At 33.4% G+C, this 26,848-nt stretch overlaps 1 non-coding gene across 1 annotated transcript; it reads right to left on the bottom strand.

The window, feature by feature from the left end:
* Positions 1-11,410: 11,410 nt before the first annotated feature.
* Trnav-uac lies at positions 11,411-11,483 on the bottom strand. The gene has a single exon. It is a non-coding gene; the product is annotated as a tRNA-Val (tRNA).
* Between the last annotated feature and the right edge of the window lie 15,365 nt (positions 11,484-26,848).

Here is a 26,848-nt window from a genome sequence, read left to right as displayed (position 1 = left end):
TGACAATCCTTACAATAATAGTATAATCCATCTTTGGTATTCTTATTTTTATGAAAAGCTTCAAAATCTTTAAATTCTTTGCACCTTGAACATTTCTTTTGAGCCTCCATTTATATAGAAAAAAATCTTTGACTTTCTCAATTCATATTCATAAAACTTTCCGGTTATTTCTTCATTATTTAAATCTTTTATACTATAAGTTACAGGATCTGTGTTATTAATTTGATAAATCACAAAGATTTCTCTTGACCAGTTGTTCTTATATTTGTTCGAAAATGTTTGTTTTTTACTAACAATTCTTACATGATCATCGACTTTAAATTTAGTTTTCGTGTGAATTTCAGGTGGAACATACTTGAAAACTGTCTCTAATAACTCCTTTTCTGCATCTTTATCTACGACTTTGGGCTTCATTTTGATTGTGCTGTGAACTGTATCGTTATAATTGTTTACGATTTTTTGAAGAATATCGATCCATTTAAAGTTTTTATTAATCTCAAAAATTACTTTCATTCTCTCATTTTGAGTTCTGTTATATCTCTCTACAATACTTGATTTCTCTTCGTTTTCAGTATGATAAATCTTGATGTCGTATTTTCTCAAAACATCATTAAATTCTTTATTTTTAAACTCTAAACCCTTATCTGTATGAAGTAGGTTAGGAGGTTTGTGATTGATCCTTATGGAATCTTTTACTATATCTTCGAAAGCTTTTGAAATATCCTTGCCGTTTTTTCTTTTGATAGCTCTTGACCAAGCATATTTTGAGAAAGTATCAATAACATTTAACATATACTTAAATCCATCATTTTGATCTGAATAGTTAGACATTATAACTAAATCTGCTGCCCATAAATCGTCAATTCCTAAAGTTATAATTTTTCTCTTTTTAAACTTTTTTCGTACTGGTGCATGAATTTCTCTAGCTTCAATCTCGATTTCTTCCTTATTCTTAGATTCTTTCTTTACTTGTTTTTCATTTGGATTCTTTATAAATTTACTCTTATTTGTCTTACATTTTGAACATTTTGCAGCAATTCTATACAATCCGTTTTGAGTTTGAACGATTTTAGAATCTATATTTTTTTCGTTTTTTTCTTGCATTTGTGGCAGTGAATCAAATCATCTTCCATTTACATGTCAAAGTTTCCAAGTTTATTTAACTCATCTAATATATCAGATTTTGCTTCATTTTTATAGCCATAAGGTACTGTATCGATCTTATTTTCTAGGACAATTCTCTTATCATCTTTAGCGTTCAGTGCTAACTTGTTTATAGTGATGGTATACAATTCATGTTTATAGCTTTTTATTACAGTCATCTCCCTAAATTCTTCTTTATCTTCGAACAAACATCTCTTCAAGTTTTCGATATTTATTGTTTTATTTACAACGCTTCTCTTAATTCCTTTACACCTAACTGGGTTTTTATCTAGATATTTGTACGAGTACATCTTTGATCTTAAACCACAAAATTCTTCTAAAACTTCGCTATTTAACTCATCTTTGAATTTCCCTATTACCTTCTTATTTTTAGTAGTGAAACATTCATGATCTTTTGGATAATCACTTGTATCAAAGTCATCTATATTTTCTTTAATAATTTTAAAAGGACCTCGTTTCAATTCTAGAAAATAACTGTCTGTATCCATGTAACACAGATTCAAATCTGGATCAAACTTCTTTAATTTGTTGTAATAAAACTCGTACATTAGCAATTTTGAGAGGTCGAGAACTGAAAATCCTATGTAAATCGGTTTGTTAAATTTAACCTTTTGTTTGTACATGTGACTCGCTATACAGTTGTCGTCAAAGATGTTAAAGCATTTGAAGTTCGTTTTCTTGGCCTGTTTCATTGAAAATTCTTCATTTCCTAGTCTAATATCACATCTGTTTCTCACATTTTCCATAGATTTTCCAAAAACTGAGTTGTTCATTAACTTGTAAAAGTCCTTCTCAAAGTCACTTGTAGCTTTGGTTCTCATGTTTGTGTTAAAATCAATGTAATCTTTCATAAAAGGCTTCTGATCGAATGCAATAACTCTATTCACATGTTTCAAAATCATACCTTGTTCCAGATAGAATTTCAAATTTCTCGAATGAACAACGTATTCAGTTTTTATCCAGTAGAGTTGTGCAAAGTTTGTTTTTAAAATGTTCTGGAGCAAGAGGTAAATCCTTGTGATGTTCGTGTAAATTTGTTGGATATTCTAGATCGACTTCAAGAATATAGCCATAATCTTCGTCGCCAGTGAGTTCCAAAATTGTTTCTTTCCATTCTGCTGTTGTATACGTTTTAGGATCCATCCACTTGATTTCGTTATATGGTAAATTTTGCATAAGTCCATACCCATAAAGGTTGTTTGCATCGACGTACAACAAATAGTTTTCGGGCTTTGTCTTATCAAAATCTTTCAAATATTTGTTATTTGCTTTAACATATCGTTTAATACATTGAGAAATGCCTCCGCGAATACCTTTTTCGATCATCAAATACATATTATAATCACTAATTAACTGTAATTCTATCTTCGTTAATTTTAACATAGCGTCCCATGCAAGACTGGGAGCTGTTAGATAGTGTGCCGGATCGAGTTTATAACAATTCAAACAAATATTCCTAAAATTTTCAAAGATATCAGCGAGCAATAGAACATCTTGAATGTTATAGAGATCAGAGTAATTTCCAAGATTTTTATCTTTTAATTTGTTCCAAACATTTAAGTAGTGTTGAAAATCTTTCTCAGATATGCTCTCATCTGTCAAAAGTGAATAGAAATCTTGAATTCTCAATTCTTCTGTGTAATCAAGTTTTTCAATACTGTCGATAAATTCATAGGGAAATATTCCTTTTCCAGATAGAATTTTAAAGATTTCTTCTTCGTCATTTGGTTGTCTATCTAGAATTGCGTTCAGACCATCTTGTATAAAATGATTTGTATGTTTGAAATCATCTTTTTTGAGGTTTTTAGCTAACTTTTCTATAGACGATGCCATAAATCTGAACGTATCTACATAAGAAAACTTGATGAACTTTCTTGGTTTATCATCTTCAAACTCATACCCATATCCTGAATTTACTGAATAATTTATGTATTTTTCATCGGTGTTTGCGATCAAATCAACATTACCATACTGTTTTGCCAATTCTTTTATGTACAAATGAGCATCGTAATTTGACATATTTGTGGCAGAAAACGGGAATATTTTGAGGAAATTTGAGATTCAAGTTACAAGATAAATGAGCAGCACCTCTAAATTTACCTGTTAAAATGACAATGATCTCGTACTTTTTTTCTTGTTTGATTATCAAAACCCTCACATTCACAAATATGACAAAGACTGGAATTTTGGTACGCTAATTCTTCTTCTTCGGTCAATTTCATAGGTTTCATGTTCTTAGAATTATATTTTTTCGCTATGTATTTCGATAATTTATTGAGTTCTTCAAACAATTTTGTCGGGACGTTTTTCAAATCTTCTTCATTTTTTGCTCTATAACATATAGGTTTGTACATGCGATTTGTCACATTTGACACTAAATATAGAGTAAAACCATAAGGAATGTGCTTCTGAATCTTGGTTGTAATCGATCTTTGTGGATTGTTCTTGCATGTCGGAATTTTTTCTAATATGCTTTCAAAATCCATATAAATAACGTAAGGATGAGAAAATTTCTTTTGATAATTAGTAAATGATGTTGTTTGACCTGGAAACGGCATAATTGGCTTACAAACTTCGTGTTGCTTGCAAATTTCTAAATGATCTGTTAAATCTCCAGATTTGTAGAAAATGCCTTAAACATCTTCTGCATAGAAATTTTTTATTTTTACACTTAGATAACTGAGAAAATACAAGTTTGTTTAAATCTGTTATCAAAACATAATGAGATTTTTCATCTTGTTTAACATACAATAAATCGATTTCTAACTCGGCATCATAAATTTCTGAAATTTGTAACGGAACAATATTGAGTTTTTCATCAAAACTATAGACATTTACAGACATTTTCGGATAATTATACTTTGCTTTACTGCTTCGTTTTTCAAATAATTGTATATCTTTTAAGGACATTGGATACTCGAAACCTGAAAATATCTCGTCATTTACAAATTTCTCGTATTGCTTTGCTCTGTCAGCATTCTTTTCAGGTTTTTTCAATAGCGCATCGGATAGAATAAACAAAACAGAAATCATCTTTATTTTTGATATTTACACAAGCTTTCTTATCTTTGATTTTCTTTGGCAAATCGATATATGATCCTGCGTTCATTATTTCGTGTTTATTAAGGCTCAAAACTAGTTGTTTGCAGCTTTTAAATGTCCATCCAGAACCCTTATTTGGATGATTTGTCTGTTCTCGATGTGTTAATTTATTAAATTGCTTAGTAATAAAGTCGTTTACATCAAAGATCTCGTCTGCTTTTATAGTAAAGTACATTGGACAAGTTTGTGTTTCACCGTTCACTAAAGTTCGTTCGTATTCGCATTCTAAAGAGAGATATCCTTTACTATTTTTCACAGTTTCTTGAAATTTTTCGATTAAACTTTTAATTTCTGGGCGCAAAATAGAAAGATATTTGTAAATTGACATGAAATTGTCGTTCAAATTTGTTAAAATGTATTGCTTAAATAGACCATGTATTGAGGATAAAACTTCTACATCAATGATATTTTCAGGTTTCTCATTAAGAGTTTTGTCAATTTCTTCGATAATTTCAGACTTAGTTTTATCGTTTGTTTCAATGGACAATTTCTCAGCGATTGATTGAATTTTTTCATCTTTAAATAGATTGAGATCTTTTTTACTTTCCTTAAAATTTTCTTTAGTTCACGCAATTTTTCTATATTATACATGTTTTGGTGATCGGCAATTTGATTCTCTTTAGCCCAAGTCCTCAAATAATTTAGTTCTTTATTATAAATTTCTTTGTTCTTCAAATGATTTTTCGACTTATAATGTCGGGTAAAATGATGTTCGAAAACATCTTTTTTGCAGTACGGGCAGGATATCTTTTTCCTCTCCATTTAAATAGGGAAAATTTGAATCTGCCAAGTTTTACTTTTTAGTAAAATATCTTTTTATTAAGCTGAAAAATAGCAATAATTCAGTAGATTTCTAAGGATTTTTATCAAAATTTGATAAAAATCAGCACAATTTATGGTTGAACAGCCTTTGATTCTTCTATTTAAAGAAGAAAAATTTGTTTAACTAACACTTTGAAAAGTACAGATTTTTACTAAAATTTGATACAAATCAGCACAATTTATGGTTAAACAGCCTTTGATTCTTCTATTTATATAGAAAAAATTTCATTTAGAGATTTTTTAAATTTCAATTTTGTAGTGATTTTTCGAGAAATATCGTTCACATTATCAACTTTAAAGCTAAAAAATTCGCAATAATTAGAGAAATTCAGTAGATTTTCAGGATTTTTAAAAAAAAACTCTAGTATATATGCACCTTAAGAGCTGTGGTTTTGACCCTAAAAACACGTTTTTAGGGTCAAAACCCCGGTTTTTTGTGTATTTTGGAAGTATAGTGTTGATTTTTCACCTTAAAAGTGTAGAAGTATTAATTTTTTTCTATGTAAATGGCACTGTTACAAGAGTTGAATAAGGTTGGTGATTTAACATTCAAAGAATACAAGAAATTAATAGAATTAGAAGAAAATAAGAAATACAAAATTGTGAATTTGGAGAAAATGAAAGATAAATTCGGGTTTACAATAATTGCCGAGTTGGAAGATTGTAAAGTACACTTGCCAAACAGATTTTTGACTGTTTTGGATGAAAAAAAGATTAAAGAATTGAACAAAAATGAAAAATTACACTTGGTTGTTACTGGAAAGAAGACTATTAAAGATAAAGACTGTGTTACAATTAACTTCGTGGAATAAAGATTTCGAAGATTTCTGGATTTTTTCATTAAAACAGCTTAAGAAATTAGAAGCCTACAATGAACAGTAAAACAGCTATAGATTCGGTTAATTTTTCATTCGTGAGTTACAGATTAGTTTATTGTCCTTTAAACAGTATTTTACGTTGATTTTCTGACTGTCCCAAAAGTGAGCTAGAACCCTCACATTCATATCTACTTATATATATATACAGGGTGTCAATTAAGTCTGGAACCTCTTTTTTAATTTTTGAACCATAATAGAAAGAAATACCAAAGTTCACACGTGCTTACTGGTGATAGTAACGCACACATCTGCCCAATTACCGACCGGATAATCCCTTTGGGGACGGTCCACAAGGAGTCAGACAAAATTCTTAAATAGCAGCATAGGTCAAGTTTCTGGCTTCGATTACTACATTGTCAGATGATGGGAGGGGAACATTTTGAACACTTACTTTGATCACAGGTACTTAAAAATTGGTGTTTACTTGTAATACTTAATAATTTACATTGTTCAATTGTTTTAAAATTCAAATAGCTATAACTACTGAATGAATCCACCTTTTGAAGTCCGGTTTGCGGCATTGTACTCTGTTAAGTAAGACCTTTAATTTGATACCAAACTTGACCTACGCTGCTATTTAAGAATTTTGTCTGACTCCTTGTGGACCGTCCCCCAAAGGGATTATCTGGTCGGTAATTGGGCAGATATGTGCGTTACTATCACCAGTAAACACGTGTGAACTTTGGTATTTTTTTTATATTGTGGTTTAAAAATTAAAAAAAGAGGTTCCAGACTTAATTGACACCCTGTATAAATGAATGTTTGTGTGATTGTCCTTTATAGACTCAGAAAATATTTGACCGATCATTATGAAAATTTGTATGTATATGTATTTTTCCACGTAGAAGGTTTATATGCTATGCCCATTGATGTAACTCACCACCAGGAGGCGCTGCAAAATATATAAGTTATCAAAGCGCCTGCACATTGTAAACTACAATTACGAGATAGTTGTGTATAATAACCACACACTGTGTGAAGGCGCTAAGTTTTTATGGATGTCTTTCAAATGAATTTCTGTTTGGCCTTATAGCTTGAATGTTAGACCACTTTATTATTAAGTACATGTACATTTACAATGGCTATAAACATACACTTTTTGCAGATTTTCTTGGTAGTGTCAACAAGGTAAACTCTACATCGGCGTTGACAATATAATTCACTTGAACCAGAAGTTCACATACACGAGCAAAGCTTACAAAAAGCGTGCGAAGCCGCGGGGAACAGCTAGTAATATATATTTTTCGCAACCCTGCTACTCTTTAATGGTTAGTAATAGTTTTCTCCGATGTTCTTGGAACTAAATTCTTGGCGGAATAATAACCTAATATACCTAATAATAACAGCTCACCGGTTACCACCTTGCGCGCCTTATCCTTAAGCAAAATTTACCTTTTTTCGTATTTAAACTACCCCTTTTACGCGAAACATCTATTTAGGATGTAATATAAAGAAATTTGTAACTCGTCATATAAAGTGACTTACCAATGATGATGTTTTATTTTCCAGATTAATTCAGATATTGGTTCTGACGAGACCACGTTGTCGTGTAAAAAAAATAAATGGCTAATACCGTCGCGATTTTGTTTCAGGCGACACCAAGTACTTTGAGTCCAACTTTGAATTCATCATCGTGTTCTTGAGTCATAGGATGATTCCTCTTCGTCAACATGCTAAAGCCACGTGTGTAAGTCAACATCAACATGAAGGTAAGTCATTTTAAAGTTGTATTAAGTTATTAAGTCACAGGTAAAATTCCAAAGAGCACTGGAAAGACCAGGCTCACCCCCTCCCCCAAGATATTATTTTAGTCCATTATTACATAATTTTGGCAGCAACGTGGCGAGTCATAAATTGATAAATCTAAAAGTAGTTATTGTAGGTTTTATTTGCCATAATAAAATTATACTTATAAGTAAACTTTGCTGTACCGAATATTTATTACTACGACCCAACCCCATGTGTTTCGTCCATTCGGTATAAGACCATCATTCCACAGAGAGAGTACCTATTCATTACTAAATAGTAAAAAGATCTTTATACAGGGTTTCATTGGAACTAACTTTTTTTGTTATGCACTTTATTTGATGCTTATAGTCGGTTAACAATGTCAAAATTTGTTTCAAGTGTCGAGTATTGGGACTCAATGATTTATCTATATTGTTGTACTTATTTAAAAGTTACACTACTTAAAATGTTTACTCCCATTTACAGTACAACGCTTTTAGTGCAAACGGTCCAAACACAAATATTTCACTGCGTTTCTATTAAGAAAAACTTTATTGTTAGGTATCATCAAATAATTTTACTCTTAAACGTTACTACGAAATATGTTTACATACATGCGTAAATTCTTGTCCGATTATATTGTTAGGTGTATAGACGACGCACTTATCAAAATAACACGGGATTCTTTTCCATAGTGATTCTATGCGTGTACTGACCAAGTTAAAATATTACTAAATCGCCAGTAATGCTGGTATTGGAACGTTTAAGTACTATTACAAGATAGAAGTAGGATTTTACCCACAACACGTGTCGCTAATTTGCAGGCTCAATTGTTATCTAGTTAAATTAAGTATTATATTTACAGTTGTTCTTTGAAGTTCTAAATTTTAATAAAGCCAGCATATATTTATATATCTTTTTTGTAAAGAAATTACGTAATACCAAACAATTTCTTTTATTTGACAAGTTTTTAATTAATTTTTTCACAAATTACTTTAGCCTCTATACTAGTGTTGATGTAGTGTATTATGTAAGGGGGGTTGTTTTGGGAGCGCCCCCCCCTGTTTCTACGCTGCTTCGACAAACGCGACGCAGTGTAGCGGTCATCCTAATTATCTGGTTCACCGCCCCCAGGATTTTAAAATGAGGATTTAATCCACATAGCAGAAATATATTCAGTAGCCGAGTAATTGCGGACTGTTCGGGGCTGTCTAGATTCAAGAAGCTGCGCAACTTCTTGTAGAAGACTAGAGGATATTTTCTTTTCGAAGTCGAGGTAAAGTGGATGAAGAATCTGTCGGAACTCGGAGTCTCTTTCCTCCTGAAGTTGTAACTTCTTCCTAACAGAAGAAAATGTGAAGATTCTTTTTAAAATCTATACGCCTGTCCTGTTGGAGTGTAACTCACAAAGACGGAGCTGTACTCAACCACTGGGATGCTCTTTGAAGATTTTTCGGTCCTATCTTTTATGGATTGGGTCTGATGAAGCGAAGTGTCTAAGGGTTTCTTCTCGTTGAAGATTTGAGTTTAGACCTCTTTTTAATACAAGAGATGATGGGAGTTGGTAACGAGATGGCTTAACGCCCTACTACTGGAGACCGAACTTTCGAATAGATCTTCTAGAGTGTCTTGGGTTACCGACGTCCTCTTCTACCAAAGGAACCTCCTGTGACGAAGGCTGTTAACTTTTTCCTGGTACGGAACGAAGGAAATATGAACGGCCCTCTCAGTTAACCCCCCGAACCTCCTTGTGGCTCTTACTGATGGGTTACTTGAAAGTTTTGCAAAAATATAAGATAGGCAAACCGCCCCTGACTAGCTCGAGTCTTTTTAAAGAAACACACTTTGGTATACACGGTAGTGGCTAACAATGAACATCTTCAACTTCATCGTGTTCCTATGGAAGCAAATATACCTTTTTGTAGAACAGAGATTAAATACTAATTTGTTTAACTAATATAATCGGTAAAAAGTAAAATGTATTATATTCAAAATGAAGATATAACACGATCAGACTCTGTGTGGCATGTTTTGTGTGCCTTGAATTCAATTTCACCACATGTCTTTTATCTCCTCCAATCCTGGTTATTCCTGAATCCTGTTACGGGAAGAATGAATGCACTCCTAGTAAATATATATTATCGAAAACGAAAGAATTTGTCAGCGAAATGAGTAAATTACGTGTACGATTCTCAAAATTGTTTTCTACTTTACAAACATTACTGGTATTTAACTGAATACATGAATTAGCCGTTTTCCTGGAACTGTACTACGGTCTGATACGTCGAACGTTACCAAAAACACTTAAAAACATTTAAAGAATCCCAAATGTATGAGGTAAGTTTTTCATGTTTAGTACGTACAAAAGTGTTGCAATGTTTGAGTCAGACTGGTGTAGATTTTTCATTTATGATCGTTGACTGGGTCATTTAGTGATAATATTTATCCTTAAAAATTAATATATATAAAATAGATCCTGTGAACAAGAAAGAGCAGTTTGTACAGAGTTAAATAGTTTCTTCGAAGCCTAAGAAGTCATTTCATTCTCAGGAAGTCTTGCGGTCAGATAGAGACAGACATAGATCATACAGAAATGAAACCTTTACATCTAAGGAGGGGTTTTTTGGAAAGGAGCAGAAAAAAAGGAATTGAGTCAGTCTCAGCGACACTCAGCCAAAGTTCTTTGTTGGACATACACAATTATAGATCTCGTTCTTGTATTTATAGAGATACAAGGGCCAAAGAGGTAATTTAAGACTGCAGGGCAAAGATTCCAATATCTTGCCACATGAAATATTCACATTTTTTAATCATCTAGTAAGTTTTTTTAGCAAAGTTTGAAAATGTTACTGTGGTGAGATAGAGCAAATACTCAATGCAAGAGTGTGCTAAGACAGATCTTGTAACCAACTTTTAACATTGAGTTTCATTCTATTATGTTTTTTCTTTTTTGCTCTATGAATAATTTACACATGTTCACAAGTTTATTTATTCTACTAGTTTCCATCGTAATTACCCCAATAAGACCAATGCAAAATATAAAAAAAGAAAGAAGAAAGAAACTTTATTTCTCCAAAATAAGTTACTACATTTACACCAGCATTACCAACAATAATGTTAACAATATATTACTACATAGTATTAAACATAAGTAAACGCTATTGAGAGTCTCGGATGCACGGGCTTGACCTGATACTTGCTACACACTATTTTCACTAATGTCATTATCTGCTACAGTTTTTAACCTATCCACACACATCCATACCGTACACACTCACACATATATATCCTGATAGATTAAAAGTTAAAACACATTTAGGAGAAACAAAGAAAACCTCCAAGGCATCGCCTGTTTGGAGATATATTTATTGTAAATTTCTGAATAAAAACTTCTTCTTCAGAAAAAGTTTCTGAAAGTTTGATTTCAGTATTCGCTTACTGTCAGTCAAATTCCATTGAGTGAAATACATGACAACTGAACAAGTTGTTCCTCATACAGAGATCATGCACAATTTCAAGTCTACAGCTCGGTTCGTTTTCGAGATACCATGTTGACAGACAGGCAGACACAGACAATAAAATAAAATAAATAAAAATTTAAATAAACTTAAAATAGATTTATTCAATTATAGAATTAATGTTTTAGAAGATTGAGTAATATATTTTTTAAAACGTATCTTTATTGTAATTCGCATCAGTGGGAAGCAAAAATTAAGTGATTCCGGCCAGGATCGAACTGGCGACCTTCTGCGTGTAAAGCAGATGTGATAACCACTACACCACGGAACCCGTTGGAAGAGGTTGCCGAATACTGGTACTAAAAATATATGGATCCTGCCGTTCAGAATGAAACGTAATTTTTACTTTTCTAAAGCTGCGATTTTCATTACTGTACTTTACTTCAGCTTTCGACAATCACTTTAAAGAGAGTAATTTGTATTAAATTCTCTGAAACAGTTATCCTATTCCAACAATATCTGTTATTCATGTAATAAACGTGAGATTATATATTAGTAATATTTCAGCTACGTATCACATATTCCAAATCCTAAGGAAGAATTGTTTACAACTAATTGTTTTTAAGGATTTCCTAAAATCCGCGGTCTTTGTCAAACGACAAAATCTTTCTCAAGAGCATTTCTAGCGATTGGTTTGTATACGTTTTAGTTCTTAAACGGAAAAATGTTGTTAATTCTTAAATACCCATCCACAAGTAATTTTGGGTAAGAACGAACTGTAATAGTGTACTTACGGGTAATATGATTTAAGTGATGGATGTCTATTTTGTAAACGAAACAGAAATTTTGAATCTATTACAAATTACGAGGTTTATTACAATTTAGTAATTTGTATTTCACAATTCACCGAAAAATTACATTTTCTCAAAATACGCTGTCAGAACTATAACAGCGTTATAACTATTTTTACAATAATTTTATAATATAAGCATTCTCAAGCATTAGCATTATAAAATTCCAACAAATTATCTGAATATATACAGGGTGTCCAGCAACCATTCGAACAAACTTTGCCACATTGTTCAGCAGGCCAAAACTAACAAATAATGCAATATAACAGGTGCCCAATTTCGCTTGGTTTAGCGTCTATCTGTATGTGTTTTTTAGGAAAAAATTTCCTACTCAAAAACCACTTAAGATACAGAATTAAAACTTAACAGTTATGTTAACCTAGTGTTGGCCCTTTTCGGTGAAAAAAAAAATAAAACAAATATCTCATTGCATTTCAAAATGGCGGCCGTTCAAAATTTTCAAATTGTATTAGCTTTGAAACGGCTACTTTGACAACAAATTCACCAGGATAACTTTTTTTAGCGTATTTTATTACCAATTCAACAATTTTTGTTTCAAAAAGATTGAATAACAAATAACTGAGTTACAGCACCAACAGGTTAAATCCATGCATTGCAAGTACATACAACAATGTAGTGGATTTTTACGAATAAACTTTTTAAGGTTCTGAACAATGTGGCAAAGTTTGTTCGAATGGTTGCTGGACACCCTGTATATAGGCTATATGTATTTTCAAAGATTTTAAAATTACCACTCAACAATTATTATTTATTATCAGCCATTATGTTTAAAAACACTAAAGCAGTTTTTATTGTTCTATTTTATTCCTATTAAATTTCAAGATGTTTACTTCCAACGTTTACGTAAATGTTAAATTGACACGTTGAATGTTCTGTGTATTTGTTTTAAATAATGATGCGTCTTAGAATAACAATAAATATGCCAACGTCGAGTTAACTTCATCCGATATTCCGTTCATTTCAGAAGATAAAATGAAGTTACACTCGACAATCGCATTAACTCTCCTCAAGCCATAGCTATGTTATGTGAACAATAGATATACTTGTTAAAGTTTTTAGTTTTATAATTTTTTACAGATATCAGTATATATTTTTCAAAGTAATAAGCGTGCAAGAATGTAGTTAACTAAATATTTTCTTCAAGTTTAAACGTTTCTTATTTTAATAATAGTTATGATATACAAATGTTTTGAAGTAATTATAACATAAACATTTTTCATATAAAATATATTTTTTATTATAAATTGTTTTGAAGAGTTCTGTAAAAGTATGTAAAACACCTGCTTGCAAATTTACTAACCTTTTCAAGAAGATAGCACAGTATTTAATAATTAATATAACTAATTAATTAAATAGTTATAATAAGTATCTATTATTATAGTACTATTATTAAATATTTCTCCGAAATGTTATAACAGGACTCCAATTCAGAGAATCTTCATCCTTCCCTTTGGCACATGGAATAACAAAGCTTGCAAGTATTAATGCTGCATTCAATATTTTGCAGGCGCTTTCATGCAGTTAGAAACTAAAACTAACATTTTAAATTATTTAAACATTTAAAGCACATTTAAACTGTATCCTGATAAATGTATAAAAGTAAATAAACCAAATAAGATTAAATTCTGAGATAAAAAGAACATCTACCATGAACAACACGCCTCAAAAATACCAAGGAATCAGCAATTAACTAATAAACTTTACTTTATAAGATAGTAATTTGTTATGTTCTCAAATATACATATTTAGGTCAGGACGAAGTGGGTTTTAGTAGATGACACTCGTATTTAAAAACAAATAAAAATTTCCATTAGTGTTAAATTCAAAAACCTGTTTGCCGTTTAGATTATTATCGATTATAACAATTAGATATCAAACCCAAATGATGTATACCTTACGAATCTAAACGAATTTATCTTATTTCCTCAAATTTAGGAATAGTTGCCATAGTTACCTTCATTGATAATTTATACACTTTATTTTTTGTATTAGTTTTTTTATTGATTGTACTTACTTTTTCAACGAAGAAATAAGTTGCTTCTTTTCTTTAGAATTTTATCCTTACCATAAAAAGTTATATGCAGTTTTAACCTCTGTAAGAAACATATTTCAAGATGAATAGAAAAATAAGTTTTGATCGAACTATTACAAAACAAATCACGTGCATGGTTGATCATTTTCACATTTTTCAATTATTGTGCTTTACCTATACGAGAACCAATATCAGTGAAAACTGTAAATGCATCATTATATCCAAAGCAGTAAAAGTGCTCTTTTCGTGAGAGAGTTTCATCGTATAAAGTAGTTAAACACTATAATCAATTTTATATTGATTTATTACTTTTTAAGTGACATTTTAACTTACTGACACGAAAACTCAAAATTTGTACAAAAATGAATATTTTATTATCATAACGTTTTTGTCATCGAAGGATGGTGTTATAACAGGCAGATAAATTGAATTGGGTTTAGTCCCATTTCGGACTTTGGGTTCGAATACGGCAGGTGAAAATTAATATCATTGTTATATATATTTTTCATAGTTGTGTTGGAATAGAGTTTGATGATTTGTGAACTATTATACACTGTATTAACCTACTGAATCAATATTGGGTATTGGATATACGTACGTTGCATTTGGAGAGGGTGTTCGAATTGTTTAGAAGAATAAAAAGCTGCAAACAACCTAGCTGAGTTTAACAGCACGATTAAACAAATTGAAATAAGCAAGTAAATTAATGTATATTACGCAATCGGTAAGTAAAAACGAGATAACGGTTTGTGAAAACTCTCCTGGCGATGAATACAATCAGTGAGGAATGAAAATCAGTCGCGGAGCTAGCTTCGAACAGTGTTTTAGATAGAAGAAAATGCCATTGCATTGCAAATCAAGGAAAGCACCTGGAAAAGGTCTCGCCGAAATTGCAAGAAACCAGTGGCGCGTACACTGTTCACAGTTAGACAATATCTATGGTAAACAGCACATTCCCTTGCTTATTGTTCCCGGGCCTCATTAATATAGACAATCCGGACGACCTGGAGGGTCTAGGGGTTCCTGCAGGATTAAAGGGACTGTTACTGTGCCTACCTCTGCGGCTTGCAGACGCAGGGGGATTTGCTGGGAAATGGCATTCTCCAAGAATCGTTTCAGTTTATTTATTTAGAGTGCCTAGACCTATGTTGTCAATAATAAATATGATTTGCCGCCATCTTCTTTCTGCCACGACGGATGCCATTTTCTATTAGCCTTTGGTTGTTTTTGGTTATTGAATGCAGACCTAATGCGACTTGACTTCCAAGAACGTAGCCAGGACAAAATTTGGGGGTGGGGGCGGTCCAGATAATTTATATTTTCCCGTAGTGGACAAAGAGGGAGGCCCCATTTAAGTTCTTGACCCGTTTCTTTGTCGAGAACGATCTTTCACCAGTACATGTCAGTAATACTGAATTATTTAAATAATAATAATCGTTTACTAAAATAGTAACTGAAAAATTAAAAAAGGGGTCCGGACCCCTTAGTCCTTACTGTCTTCTTTGGTTTGGTTTTAATAATGAGTGTTTTGTGTTTATTAAATGCACTTTACAGAGTTAGTATGCATGAAGTAGACACACAAAATGGCAGTTGCGGTTCGTGACTTATGCGTGTCACAACGCTCTGATATTGATTTGGAAAATTTCAAAAGTTTATTAGTATTAATAAAATTTAAATTACCGATTTTGAACAATACTTGGTGGATTTGAAATGTTGGAATTGAAAGTGTTCTTTAATTATTCAGTTCATTTGTAAAAGGCAAACTTGTGTATACTAAGAAACAGAAACATAGCGATAAAATATCGATTAAAAATACAAAATTAATAATTACAATACCCGGTCCCCATCAATGCAATTATAACATTTTTCACCCATCGCGACGAAACTAAGTGATCCAAATAAAATAAAAAACTTTGTTTGTTTCCTACAAAAACACTCTCCAGTAATGATTAAAAAAAGGCAATGAATTTTGAACTGGCAACTCAAAGTGCGGATTGATTGTTTGTCGTTTGATTAAGGGCTACAAAGCTGCTAATTGTGACTGATAGGCACAAAGGGTTGCACTTCGACGTTTGATGTGATCATCAAATATTATTGCGCCCGGCGCGTCCTCTCCTGCCCTGTCCTGTCCTGCATGTCCTGTCCTGTCCTGTACTGTCCTGTCCTGTCCTGCCCTGTCCTGTCCTGCATGTCCTGTCCTGTACTGTCTGTCCTCTTCTGTCCGTCCTGCTGCCCTGTCCTGTCCTGCATGTCCTGTCCTGTACTGTCCTGTCCTCTTCTGTCCGTCCTGTCCTGCCCTGTCCTGTCCTGCATGTCCTGTCCTGTACTGTCCTGTCCTCTTCTGTCCGTCCTGTCCTGTCCTGCCCTGTCCTGTCCTGTCCTGTCCTGTCCTGTCCTGTCCTGTCCTGTCCGTCCTGTCCTGTCCTGTCCTGTCTTGTTCTGTTCTTTCCTGTCCTGTCCTTAGTGTTAGCGACACACTGCTCCTAAATCATCACCCGAAGGATCGCTCTTCTGACAGGATCGTGAACATATTTGCACTTCGATAATTTATTAGTTTACTGTTATTTCCCCCTTTTTTATTTAGGATGCTACCGGAAAAAATGCAAAGGCGAAAAATGTATTTGTCTGTAGTACAGGGACAACTGATAATAAATTAATACGTTCACGACGACCTGGGACTTTTTTATTTCCGTCGAATATTTTAATCGTAACGGCAAAAAAGTTATCATTTTTATGATAACGTCTAAAATAACAAGAAATACATGTAGACTTTGCAATTTTGCACAAGAAAATCTATTTCCAAATCGTTTGCGTTATTTCTCCGTGTACCCCACAGATGGGGGGGGGGTTACACGATAGTCTATCAAATTTAACAAACCACCAAGAAAGGCAAACAATAATGTAATATATAACAACGTGTAACCCATGGGGCACGACGTGCTTTACGAAAGCCCGGTGGGTATCCGATCGGGTACACGACGGTAAGTTATAAAAGATCGGGTGTACCCGATGGGTTACACGTCGTCGTGAACGTGTTAAGATGTAAAATTATCTCGATGAAATGAAACCTTTTTAGGTAATGTAACTAGTAATGGTCAGATATAAGTAGATAGCGGAAGAACTCCTATAGGTCAGAAATTTCTTGGCCCCTTAGGTAACTATGTCGTACGTCTGTTTGACAAATGCGTGGGACTCATAACATAATACATTTTGCGATTGTATCGTATACTTTATCACTGAAGTTTGTGACTGTCGTACATCTATCGCACATATCATTGACTCTGTTGGAGATCTGTAACACACACATGTGTGATTATCATACGTATGTAGTGGTATCGTACGTCTGTAACGGTTACGTCACTGCTTCTAGACTACACTGTACCACGTTTATGACTAGTTTTCAACGTACGTAATCGTATCGTACGTGTATATCAGTTAAGTTTCTGTGTCTCGACTACGTCTGTACCACACACATGACTTATTAGCATATGTATGTACTAGCATCGTACGTCTATAAAAATAAATTCTGTGACATTATTGCACCACATGCAGTTGTAATTAGCTGAGTGTAAGCGAAACGTATCACTCACGGACCTGAAATAATGTCATTTCTGTCTGTCTATCTGTCAGTTTGTCCGCAAGATTTTTCTATGACGAACAGACCTAACAGGTGTGCTAATTTATGTGAAGCTTTATTTCTATATAGGCAAAACTGAGTTCAATAATGATGAATGTCACTCCATGGAATCTGGTTCATGGATAGCATATATTTTCACATCGGTCTTATTGACAACGAGAAAATAGCAGAACAAATCAATCAATATACAAGCCGTTTAAAATCATAAGTTTTTAAATGATACATATTAGCACACGTAGCTTAGTTAATGTTGACTTAATAAAGTAGAAAGTCATTGTTAAAAATCGGTGGCATGATTCGATTTCAGTGCACTATTACGTTGTAGTACCCCCCCCCCCCGCTCACTGAAACTTTTATTATTTGAACACTGCTATGAAACCCAACTGAATGAAATAAAAAAGCGAGAATGCATCAGGTAGAAATATATCTTCAGAAATATTTCATCTGTAAATTTTTAATGTTCCATAAAACGTCGTTTCTACACAGACATGAATGAGTTCAAACGATTATGTATGTCCAACTGTGGAATTTGGCTGAGCGTAATTAAAGCTATCACTGAGTAGGCTGACACAAATTCCCTGTCTAAGGTATGTACACATGGCTTTGCTGTAAGATGTTTGTCTGTTTATCTGCCCGAAGAACCTCTCGAGAATGGAATAAAATTCTGTCGCTTTTTGTGTAACTTATTCATATGAACTGTATTTGATAATTTCACATCGCGTCACGTAGCTGTCTGTATATTCGTACCTGAACTTTACACGATGCTACTGTTAACGTGTTAATTCGTTGCCCTGATCGAAACTTCTCCATATGGTACAAAGTAGAAGTACACTACGCCGCGTAATGGGTTCACTAATGTTGCATGAAAATTTCAGCTCTATAGCTTATTTCATTCTTGAGTTGTCCTGCGGACAGATAGACATTCATTGAGAAAAAGTTGACATTAAAATAATGTATCTTAGAATTCATTCTTGTATAAATGAAGTTTCATTCAACACATCAGATCTTTCTCGACAAATCTTGCCATATGGTACGTTCAGAATTTTTAAATTAAATTTGGTTTCATATCAATGTTTAATTAATAAAACACACAAGGTCGCCATTAAATCCTGTTATATATCTTGGAATAGTTAGGCTACATGTGTTAATATGTTACATGATTGAATCTCTCTGTACTGAGTTTGGTTACAAATTTATTTATTCTGCTATTTTCTCGTTGCTACCATGGTTACTCATAAGATCGATGTAAAGATATTCGCTGAGGCACAGCCAAATCCCATAGATTTCCCCATGCAACATCGTTGAACTCAGTATTCCTCCAATACAAATGAACCTACATGTCAATTTCAAGTCTATATGTCAGTTAGTTTTCACGATATTGTGCGGAAAGACACACTCAGAAATGAAACTTTTTTAGTTCTACGAGTAATAATCAATGCGTTTCTGTTATATGTCAGCTTTGTAATTAGACTGTTACAATAGTATTATTTGTTTTTATTAGACTTCAATAAATCCCTTCACATTTGGATAAAGAGATTTCAAGGCCCAATAAAGTCAAAATTTCACCTTTCTAACTTAACTAACGAGCGCAATGCTTTGTGTCAACTGCCAGTAACGATAGTTCCATATTTGAGTTTTCCACCTGACAAAAAGCTTGTGACTAATCAACTCCAGCACTTTTTCCGATTCTTCAGGTCAGTGTCAATGGTGGAGCCGGACCCTGAACTAACAGCGCTATTGTTCCGGGGGACAATCAGATAGTCATATTTGCCCACCCAATCGCAATTAGCCTTTGAAGGCGACAATCAAAGAGTAAACGAATCAGCAATCAGACCCCTCAGTTGTACTAGGATCAGAGTACATGCATGGGTATCACATTGCGTTGGTTGGGGCGCTTCGGTAGAATGTCACTGAAATTAAGAAATCGCTCTGTCTAAGGTTCTTTGATTGTGCAAAATAGTGCGAGTTTTCAGAAGGTAAAATAGCTCTTCATAAGAAAGGACCAGTTTTTAATTTTAATTTTGGGCGTTACAACTCTTTTTTAATGAGAACGTTTGGGATTTGAGATTTGCTGCTCTTTTCCAAACGAATATAGTGCAAATAGAAGTTTATCACTTTATTTACCGTCAGATCCCATTTCATATCCAGCGGTTTAACTAGACTATTAATAGATGTGATGATATGGGAAATCCAACAACAGATTACGGACTCTCATCATGCATTTTCATTTCTGAGCAATTTATTTTAGGACATTCCTTATCAGACAGCTAATGTTCAAAATATCACCCTAATATTGGGATTCCATTCATCTAAAATTGCAGGCTTGAGAGTAAATTCTCTCTGAGTATCTTTTACTTTTGAGCCTCTTCATGTGGACATATCTAGTTTGGGAATCTCACCTCTTACAAAAATCTTTCGTAATCCTAACGAGTCTTTCTAACGAGGGGCTATAGTTTCAAAATCACGTACTTGAGTCTTCTTCTTACTGAAATCTATTCTTTGAGCATTCTTTCTCAATAGATATCTCTCATTTTTAACCCTCTTTTAGCAAAAACATTTATTTAGGAGGCCTCTACCAAAATATCTCTATTCTATTTTATACGATGGAATGGAAACTGATGGTTCATTAAGTATAGTAAACTCCGTGTATTTTCTTATGGTAAATATTTATAAATTTTTAAGTTTAATATTTGAAAAATCGAATCTTACTGCTCAGTGACGAGAATCAATTTAAATTGTATAATCACATATTATGGTAATGGAATTGGTAAAGAATTTCTCTTAGGAATGAAACGATCGTTAACCACGCTAGTTTTGGTAGAGGTAAAAATTATATGGTATCTAAAAGGTTCAAAATTTGAAATGAAGTTTTTTTCAAATCTAAATTTTCTTAGCTTGAAACACTTAAAACAAACGGGCACGTTAATAACTATTATATCAGCTTAGACAGCCGGTTTGAAGTATCTAAAGCTGGGGAAAAATATAATCTGAGAAAAATGGTCATTTCATACTTTTAACCCTATTTAGACCTCCACAATAACGGGCATAATTGACGATTGATTACCTACCTAGGAAAGATATCTGTATTGATTAAAAAAGCGAGTTGCGTGCTTAAAAAATGCAAATTGGTTCTCGCCTTCCGTACGATTGGAAAACCATTTGCTATAACACTTGTTGCCAGGCTGGTTTTAGTATATTGGAAACAAACATTTCAAAAAGCAACTTCGTTAAAATTGAAGGAAGTGATTTTCTTACCTTACTGTAAATATGAATAAATTGAAGACCTTACTCGCATAAATTGAAGTTTGTAGACACACGTGCATTACAGTCTTTAAAATACCCCTAAAAACATGTTAACTGTGTGAAAAGAGCGATTAAAAATATTTATTTCAATATGTTAAAAACAAATTAAAAGAGAACTAACACATAATTGTGTACAGTAGTGCATAAATTATGGATACGGGAAATGCATTGCTTTTAGCGTATAATGTCAATACAAAAATACCTTGTATAAACAATTTATTTGTAATAACATTTTTGAAAAAATAAAATTTCTATTTGAAGTTTTGAAGAAGCAATTGGATGGATCCCTCTTTAGTAATCGAACATACCAAAATTATTTGTGAACAAAAACAACGGTTTGGATTTTGGCTGTGTAATAAATGCATTAATTAAACTAACATTTTTTATGATTTTGATGGCACTTTTGAGGATGTTGTCTTGAAAACGAAATTCTTCCTCAGACGACATAAACTTGCCACGTCTATCTTGACTTGCAACGTCATACCCAGTCTTGTCATGTCTTGTCTTATCATGTATTGTTTTATCATGACTTGTCAGGTCTTGCCACGACATGTTACTTTCTTTCACTTCGTGTCGTGTGTTGTCTTGTAGTGTCGAGAAGTGACAAGTCATGACAAAACAAGACATGACATGACGTGGCAAGACAAGACATGATGTTGCAAGTCAAGACATGACGTGGCAAGTACTTATCTTTAATATTTGATGTTTTATACACACTGTAATATTTTTTCAATCTATTTATCCCCCTTCAAGATTTATTCATCGACAGCTTCTCAGAGAAGAAAAGAGGGCGGCAGACACAAAAGCATGTTGAATCTTGCTTATCAAGGGAAACTTGAGGTACTTCGGCCCGCCTTCTCGGGCTCTAAGGAAGTTAAATATTAATAAAGTCACGTAGAGGGGGTGGAGGGGGTGACGGTGGTGGGGGGTGCAGACTCAGGGCTGACAAGTGGTCAAGAGGCGACATTGTCCTTCGCGCCCTTTTTTGCTTGACAAGATCTATTTTATTTTATTCAATAGCGTTACATATTTTTAAATACAAGAAGACTTTTATTATATATATATATATATATATATATATATATATTTGTTATTTTGTATACATACGAAGTTAAAAGTTAAACTATGACATTTCGGCTCAATCGTAGGGTGAAATACTATTAATTTATTCACATTTGATTTACATGTACTCAATATTTGGAAATCCGTTCGAGATACAAAACATTGTTTAGAAAAGAAAGTTTAGGAAATGTTATATAACATTCCAAAAATCTTTATCTTACCTAAGATATGCAGTCTGTGGGAGCTCATTGTAGGCCTACATGTTAAGATAATTAAAAAGTGTATATAAACGGGTCTGGAAATGCTTCGTTAGCGAGTTACGGCTAGCGAAAGGTTTCGCACGGATTTTAACTCACTATGTAAAACGAGGTTTTCCTGAAATTCTGGTAATGCATATTAAGGGGCGGATTCCATCGATTCTTATGGCTTTTGACTTCATAAATTGAATAAAATTGGTCTCAGAACTGTAAGTTAAGTAGTCTTGTAGTGTGATATTGCAAAAGATATATTTTTTGATTGCATGTATTATGTATACAAAAACATTTTAAAATCATTTCTACCTCATAATATTTAACCGATAACAATGTTCATTTCTGAATCTGTTTTCATATATTTTATAATGGGATTAGCGATAATCTTTGTAAGAATTTCCTTTATCGTAGATGTTGAGAAGACCAAATTAGTTACAGCTCCCACAGAAGAGGGTTGCTGCATTACCCTAAATTTCTGTTCTTAAGGAATGGTGTTAAGTATCTCTGCGGTTAAGTATTTACCGAAAATCTTACATTCATTCCTTGTATTTTGTCAAGATGGTGAATTAACTCACTAGTCCTTTAATCAAACAACAAAAATGCCATGAAAACTCCAGCTGGACCTAAACATTTTCTACTGGCTGCTCAAGTTGGTTTTCACAGCAGTTTTTGTTGAGGTAAAGTTTCAAAAAAGTATGTAACTGTGAGAATGATAGAACACGTGATCGTTCTACGCTTGCCTATGGATGAAGCTGCAACAGCAGACATTTTAAACTCTACAGAGCATCCACTCTGGTTCCTACCACTCTTACACGTTTGAGGCCTTGAAAATATGGAACAGACATCATTCATGATCATTATAGCCGTGTCTCATTCCAAGTGAGTTCAGAAGCCAATTGTTTTAGTTTGGAATGCTTTTACTAGAGATTGTAGAGAATGGCTACGAAATACAAACTGTGAAGAAGCCGGGAGCTGGAGCAAATCATACTGGGGGTTCGGTATGCCCTATCCTTCCCATGTTAATTTGGCCAATTTTATGTACCTTTTTCTCAGAAACCATTAAAGCTATCATCATCAAACTTTAGGACACTACTATTTAGACCTTTGTTAACATTTAGAGCGGAACAAAGTTAAAAAAAAGAAGTTTTTATTTAATTTGTTGTAAATAAAAAATTTATTAATTTTTTGTAAAATAATTTATAATTATAATTTTTTTAATAAAAATTTAAAATAGATTTTTATAATGTCTTCCGCTCTAAATGTCAACAAAGGTCTAAATAGTAGTGTCCTAAAGTTTGATGATGATAGCTTTAAAGGTTTCTGAGAAAAAGGTACATAAAATTGGCCAAATTAACATGGGAAGGATAGGGCATACCGAACCCCCTTAACGAACTCGTTTGAACTTAGGGAGAGTCCCAATATTGCTGCATCGTCTTCATGGCTGTTGTCTTATTGTGTAGAAGGCTACTGTTGTGTGATTAGCCGCGTCAATCGACATAATGCTTTATGACAGACTCTTTAGTTGTGGTTTTACCTGAAACTCTAGTGACGAGTGGCAATCCTGTGGCGAGTGGCCAAGTTAGAGAAAATCAATGCTAGCTTGAAGTCTCAAGAAACATATCATTTGGACAAAATTTATATTTTTTGTCGTATTTTTTTTATGACTTAGCTGCCTGTCTATCCGTCCGCAGGACATCTTAAGAATGAAATCAGTTACAGACTTGAAGTTTCGTACAACTCGGCGAAACCTGTTACGGGGCACATGATTTGGTGAACTCCTACCTTGTGCATGTACAGAAATATGTAACACAAATGCGTTGTAACATGTAAATTAAACATTTACATGAAATAAACACGAACAGCGCCGAATCGACAAATGCTGATAGCAGCTAAATTATCAGTAACAGCCGACGTATAGTCAGACGGTAAACACGAGTTTTGTATAAACCAGTGGCACTGTGACGGTGGGGGGAGGGTGGGGAGGTATGATAGCGCTATTGTTTGTCGACAATAAGTGTCTGGTTACAACAAAGGAGGCGAAGAAGGGAAGTCGTTATCTCATCACTTCCAGTCAGTGAGCCGCTTCGCATCTCACAATCTCACATCGCACAGCACAGCTGAACAGCTGACAGAGCCTCTGCTCGCTCATGCCTTCCGGGAACAGGTGGCGCTGCCTCGAGGCCAATTCGGAAACACCAGCAGAAAGCATAGAGAAAATAATAGCTCTTTACTGGTATCATTTTTAATACCTAAACGTACTTTTGTTTAGTATTTATTATACCATAACTTACCTAAAGTTTCCAATGAATTTAAAAATATTGAGTTCTTAAAACTAATTCAAAATATACTGATGAATATTCAAGTTGTTGAGTGGAACAACAAAAAGTGATGAGTTTGCATCGGAGTTGACATGTTTTCAACGAATATCGACAAACTTTTCAAAATCAAAAATCATTGTTTCTGACGTTTGCCAACCTCATTTCTGTGTTGCCAATATTTGGTAAATAGCAAACAAAGTGTTGCCAACAATGCATTCTCAAGAGAAAAAATGTTGGCAAAACCTTTTCTTTCACTGTTCCGTTCACGTGGTTGGTGTGGTGAAAATGTCGTAATCATGATTAAACATTTCCATAAATTTTTCGGGTAACTAATTGATCAGCAACATCTTCATTTCCATCAGCTAATACGAGTAAATCAATGCCACTGTACAATGGTCTAGCTCTAAGACATCTTCCACCACTAAAACCTAAGGTCCTAGGAGCTAAGGTTTTAGCTTCTAAGGCCTTACCACGAATCTTCTGGTATTTTTTAACACTATCTGCAGATACCAGCATCTCCAGTGTTGAAACATCAGTGAGAACTGGTAAACGAACCAAAAAGCTGAGCTAATTTTGTTAGCGAAATTTGCCATCAAACAAACATAAAAATTCAATAATCACCAGAATTTGATCTCAACACGTTAGGAACTGAAGTTGAAAAAATTTGTTGTAAAAACAGTTGTAACTCAATGCTTCAAAAATCAATACTTAATAATGTAGCAAATAAAAGCACTAGATTGGACATATTAGGATTTAAAAGGGTATAGCATTAATAGAAAAATTATTAAAAATTGTACTAATGTTTTCGAAAGGGTATTAACTCCTATTTGGGATCTCATTTTTGTGTGGAGACATTCAAACAATAATATCACGTAATACGGTAACTGTTTCGGAAAAAAACATGATAATTGAAATATCATGTTCACGGTGCAGACATGTTCAAAGCTTTTATCAATAAATCTACAAATAGAACTCAACTGCTGAGAGCGAATTTTAATTTTTATAAAAAATATTATGTCCTATACTTCATTTGACACTGAGTTTGAAAGATCAATTTGGTTTTGGAAGTCTGAACCCTGGTATTTTTAATCATTCCTCAGTAACAGGCATATATAGCTTAGTTATGCGTCAATCATTATTTTAATAGACACGCAGGACATGGGCGTTTGGATAGTAAATAATATCTTGGTGGGTTTCTCAAAAATGTATTAAAAATTCGATCAGTTCTGAGATTTAGCTATTAAGTCGCTACTAGAAATATTCAGAGCTACGTACCTATGGAGTATAATGCAATATTTTAGAAGATCAATAGCTTAAAAATATGAAACTGAATATTATATGATTGGTATATAAGTTAACTGGTTGAAATCAATGTTACTGGGTAGACAGTGGTTTTGAAACCAGTTTATATCCTTCTGATGGAGGTTTGTCATTTGCACAATGTATAGTCCAAATAATACATCGAACACTCTAACCAAATTGATCATGTTGGTTCAGGAAAACAATCTGAATTTGTTCATTTATATTGTGGTGTCCCGTAAGGCTGGTCATTTGAATCTTTGATCTTCCTCCACTATACCATCGTTGCGCTCCACGCCAAACCCATTCAGTGTGATGATAAGTTTTCTTGTGGTAACCACAAAAATACTTGTAATTTTAGTTTTTGAATAATGGCAAATCCAATAAGGCAATCTTTTGACTTTCATATAGTACACAGAGGTTTATACAAACACGTCGTATTTGCCATAATTTTTACCAGAGACAACAACTTGTCTTGATTTGTTAATAAAAAAAAGAAGAAAAAACAGCAATTAACAGTCACCGCGAAATGCTTTAAATTTACTATTTTGTAAGTTTCAAGTGGAAACCAATTTTTTTCACCCAGTTTCTAGTTAACTTAGTGAAGTATAAATATATAAATTCTTGCTCTCTTTTTGATCGATTCACGACGTTAAACATTGACGTTGTATTTAATTTTGTATCATGATTTAGGTTAGGCAAGAACTTTTGGAAGGTAGAGGAATTTTTCCTTTTGGTTTCACATTCCTAGAATAATGAAGTCGCTGAGTATCTTTAAAATGAAATACTCAATTCTGCAGAGAAAAGACTCACTTAATAGCTTAATGAGGCCTCTATTCCTAACAGTTTTAATAGTCTTTAGGGATAGGAAGGTATTTAAAATAGTAATAGGCACAACACAAATGTCCAACGAGACTCTTTA

This window comes from Homalodisca vitripennis, chromosome 8, assembly GCF_021130785.1.
Source record: "Homalodisca vitripennis isolate AUS2020 chromosome 8, UT_GWSS_2.1, whole genome shotgun sequence".
Lineage (NCBI taxonomy): Eukaryota > Metazoa > Arthropoda > Insecta > Hemiptera > Cicadellidae > Homalodisca > Homalodisca vitripennis.
The sequence above is the reverse complement of the archived record's forward strand: the minus strand, read 5'-3'. Positions and strand labels throughout refer to the sequence as shown.